The sequence below is a fragment of the Hyposmocoma kahamanoa genome, unplaced genomic scaffold (genome assembly GCF_003589595.1).
Source record: "Hyposmocoma kahamanoa isolate Upper Pololo Valley unplaced genomic scaffold, ASM358959v1 85, whole genome shotgun sequence".
NCBI lineage: Eukaryota > Metazoa > Arthropoda > Insecta > Lepidoptera > Cosmopterigidae > Hyposmocoma > Hyposmocoma kahamanoa.
Window position 1 is genome coordinate 418413 of NW_020654242.1, and position 5059 is coordinate 423471.

The 5059-nt window shown below is 35.5% G+C and overlaps 1 protein-coding gene across 1 annotated transcript in view; it reads right to left on the reverse strand.

Moving 5' to 3' along the window:
* Positions 1-838: 838 nt before the first annotated feature.
* LOC113234584 overlaps positions 839-5059 on the reverse strand; it is a 17154-nt gene continuing 12933 nt past the window's right edge. Inside the window, exon 5 of the mRNA XM_026469936.1 lies at positions 839-1298. The gene's annotated coding sequence lies outside the window, so the exon portion shown is untranslated. The remainder of the gene's footprint in view (positions 1299-5059) is intronic.

Consider the following 5059-nt stretch of genomic DNA (forward strand, 5'->3'; position numbering starts at 1 on the left):
TCTATTAAACTTATCGAAGATCTTTTTAAGCTGGACGTAATATTGAATTCACTATCGTCAAATCTATCTTCAACCCTTTCATCGATATATTCGATCAATTCTTTCGCAATACGAGTAACGTACGCCATTTTCTCGTTTTCTGACAACTTTCTCTCATAATCACGACTAGATGTTTCATCTTCTTCTAAAATATCCGATAATTCAATACTGTAAGGCCACTCTGCATATTGCACAGGTTTCGTATATGCATTGAAATTCTCAATATCTTCTTGATCGCTCATAGTGTCATCATCAAACATGATTCTAGTGATTCGATAAAAGTTTTGCACTGCATCTTCGAAAATGTCTTCTAAATCTTGCTTAACATGACTCAAATCGATTACAGTTTCCGAAATTCGTCTCGATTGACCATCATCATATTTATCAATGACCGTATCTTGAGTTTGTGTTAACGTGGAATCACTTTTGGTTTTGCTTATATCACTGAATGTTTCTAATTTACTTATTGTGATATCTGATTTTGATTTTTCACTTAAACATGGAGTCATTGATGTTGATTTTGGTTTGTCCTTTTCGTCAATGTATTTCATTAACATTTCGACTAAAGTTTCATTAGATTCTTCTACTGGTGTTTCGTCAATATATGATATGTCTTTTATGTTGATATTTGACTGTGACAGGCTTATACCTTTCTTATAATCAACTTCTACAATCTCTATTACTGGTTTGGGAGATTTAACGTCGCCGTTACCGAACAGAAACTCCATTAGAGTAATTTTCTTCCCCTCTTTTTGATTTTCTTCATTATTACAAGCGCTGTTGGCTAGAAATTCGATTAAAGTTTCCATTTTATGTTCTAATTCAGTATTAACCATTGCAGGTACACAATTATCAATCTTATCATCAGTTGGACTGATTTCACTTTTAAAACAACTACCCCCAGAACTTTTACGTTCTTCCTTCTGACTTCTCACTATAGTAAAGAAGAAGTCTATTAAATTGGCGATTCTTCTATCACCTTCTTCTTCGTCTGACGACGTTAGATCAGATTCTTCTTTAACCAAAGGACAACGTTTAGGTTCTTCAAGTTTCTTGCTAAAAACCGTCTCTTGTATTACTTGAAGTAAATCTCTAGCAAGTCTTACTGGGGATTTTGTGTCTGTGTGAATGGGTTCATAGCCAGCTGGGGCAGAACGTCGTCTGTCTCTTTCTGTTCTGAAGAGATCCCATATGGAGCCAATCTCGGTAGAAAGAGACGCGCGATGGTGAGCTATACTTGTACCGAGTCGGCGGAATACCTGCAGAAAAAATTTGATGTTAGTTTTTTTGTATAATAGCGATTTTTGGTGGAAAAGCGCAATTGAATGTACATTACGGAATCGATATAAACGCAATATTCCGCTTTTTGGGCCTCTTCAAAACTAAACGCCTTTAGAAGCGTTGCAGTAACCACTACTAGTGTTCATACAATATTTAGAAGCGCAGTTGCAGCGCCACCACCGTGACACGCAAGCGCCCCTTTTGCAGTTACAATTAGCGAAGTAAAAATTGCTGAAGCGGCGTAGTAAACGCGCGTTAAAATACGCCGTGTGCACAGGCCGTAAAGCTTTTTCTTTATTACCCGTAAGGGCCGTTTACACGGGACCAAATTGACGAGCCATTAAGCCAAGCCTTTATTGGCGCCATGTAAACAGAGACAATCTATTATGGAGTGTCTCCAGATCAGTGATAAAAACAATCCACTAAATTAGAACGATTTCTAATGCAACACCTACTTTAATTGGCTTATGTAAATGACTTTGTGTGAACGTCCATCCTGAGCCACTACACTACAGTATCGGCGCGCCATGATGGCCGTTTTGACAGATTACAACAGCGAGGTCAAATCTCAATTCATTATCGAAAAAAAAGTTTTATATTTGTAACTAGTATTAAGGGGTGGCTGATTAAAAAATTTTAATGAAACGAAAATAAAAATGTTTACTTAATATAATATCGTCAATTCGAAACTGCTTTGTTTTGCATTAAGCTTTGACGCGAGTTTGCCGGAGGTAGAAGTTGTGCTTTAACAACAAATCGATGGCTTACTTTCTCAAACTCGTATCGTAAAAAGAGTGATTATTATCAAGAGATGACAAAAATTTTCTTTATTTTAAATTTCTTATCAAGGGTGTTAATTTGTATGCATTACTTTAAGAATAAGTAAAAGCCAGTGTGTGAATATGAAGGAAATTTGATATGAAATCAGTACGCAAAATTTGTATATACAATCACTGACTTACAATTATATGGACGTCGGGTCCGCGCTAAAAAGTGTCCGAACTTATAGGGCGTTAAAATCGTATACAGAGCGTCATTCACGCTTTAGTCTTCGTTTGTTCGACTGACAGCGAAGCAAGCAAAATTAGACAGTACTGCGATAACATTACAATTTAAATTCAACGTTTTAGCTTTTTTATATTCCTTTACATGTCGCTACGTTTAAATAGGTTGACTTGGGACATTTTTTTCGTGGTTTTTGTATTAGACCCGTCGTTCATTTATTTGTAAGTCAATGTATACAATCCATTTTTTGCATTTCAGTAACTATGTGCTTTAAGATCCGGGTTTGAAAAAGTAAGGCTACGAAATGCCGAGTTGTGTGGTAAAATTATACATTCCATAAACCGTCACGTCACTATTGACAATAATGTACAGCAATGAGCTCCTTCAACGTAGTTATGAATTAAGAGGGAGCAGAGGAAAAATTCCTAATCTTCGATTTGATTTTAGAGGGGTATATCCACTTTGAAGTTAAAAATAAAATATTGTATGAGTAACTATACGATATATTCAAGCGTAGACATTAATCAGAACGATAAAACAATAAAGTTTCCTCGATAGATAAAAATCACGAAATGACCTCTAGTTTTCACATTTTTTCGATTCATCCTCGAAATGCTACAGGTTATTAGGACAAAAATTAGATAATTAATTATATTTATGCATGATCGACAACTGTCACTACGGATTTTTTTTAATACCTTTAGTTTTAGAGTTATTCCGCTAAAACGAATTTGGTACTTTTAATGCGCAAAATTCAACATCTCCTGTCGCATGTCACGCTAACTTCAGGCATATATTTGTTTCACAAATTTGGGCGGAGCCAACGTCAAAACTTTTTTGGCATGAGAGCTCTTAATACGAAACTTGATGAGCGGACAAACGTCAAAACGGCCATCATAGCGTGGCGGAGCTGTAGTTTGCTTTGCCTTTAGAAAGAATCTTAAAGAAACTTATTGTAATATTGGCTGTAGTGTAGATGTACGTTGCAAATTTTACATTTTTCAATATGCTAGCTTGGCTTTGTAGAATCAGGTCGTAAATTGGCCCCGTGCAAATGGGCCATTACTGATATTGGGCGGCTTTGCTGTGAACTTTGGAATAGTTGGAAAATATTTCTAAAATTTAAATCAAAGTAAGCATAGTCATGTGCGCAGAATCGATCTCTCTATCTACGTTGTAATAAGCAGCGTTTTAGCTTGTCTATGAAGATTTTAGTTATTAATACAAAGATCGAACACTAACCTTTGATCCGTCTAGATTCGGACCAACGCCTTTAGCATACCGTGCCTTACATTCGTCCAACTGAGCTACGGAACGAATTGGCAGATCTTATGAAGTTTTCTATGTGCTTGTTTTTGACTTTTAACGACTGTTTTGCCGTAGTGCCATCTGTAGAAACTGATCGACGGAAATTTTCTTAGTGTTCCACCTTTGCACTAATAATCATAAGAAACTAGTGGAGTAATTCCACAAAAAATAATTGAATATCATTGCAGTAAAACAACGTGATATTCAAATAATTTAATATGAAGCATCGAGTATATAACCAGAAATAGAGACGAAATAAGGGCCATACATTCCTGGTTGTTTGGGTCATACATTTATCACTGACAAATCACTTATAAATATAAATATCAACCCTTGTTTTCGCTGAAATCACAAATTAGAAAGCTGAAATAGTACAGCGCCAACAACTGACCTGTGTGTACGTCTCCGTATATTCCAAAAATATTCTGTATTTATTGTAATAAAGATAATATCTCTAATAATGACGGCTGTTCTATTCGGTGGTGTGGGAAAAACAGCAAAACATCTAATTACAAAACAAACGGAATCAAATTTCGTTGGTAATTAAATATTCAATATGTAATTGAGTGTGATTTAGAGTTAGGTATATATATTTGCGTGTGATGCACTTTGGTGGCATGGCGTACTGGGCTGCGATCGCTCACCATATGGTACTGGCAGAAAATCAGCACTGTTTGCCTTCTCTTGGTCTACCGTATTTATGCTGAGTCAGGGCCATTTCAGCACAAACTGTAGTCATAAGTATTTTAAAATTTTATCAGTTGTTATAGTATTTGTTTGTTTTTCTCACAGTATTTGTTTTGTCTCGCAATATGTGTTTTGTATAAATGTGTATAAAATTAATAATGAATGTTCTATGTGCTTTTATGTTATACTCTGTGAAGTGATTGTAAATGTTTTGTTTCTGTTTGTATTTGTGCTGAATAAACGTGTTATCTATCTATCTATCTAATTTTGCAATTTTCCTCCATTATAGCAAAGCTCAAGTTAACTGGTCGATTTGAGGTGAAACAATCGACATTTCGTCTCTATTTCTGGTTAAATACTCGATGATATGAAGTAAGAACATGTTCTAAAATCTCTCACTAGATGTCACTAGTAGCTCAGAATGCCAAAAAATCCAGTACAAAGATCTTTAACAAAAACCGCACAGGGGAATTTCGACAACTCGATAACTTGACCCGTAACTCGGTTGGCAAGAGCATTACTACGGTGCAGTATGGTTGGGCTGAAAAAGTTTTTCTATGTCGCACTGTTAATACAATAGTGCACTAACTCAAAAAGTGTATTTTTTTAGAATCGATGAAAGACGAAAGACTCACTTCTCGTGAAACGTTATTAAAATGTATGTATAAGTTAGAGTTTATTACAGACATCCTTTGACTTACAAATAAATGGACGACGGGTCTAATACAAAAACCACGAA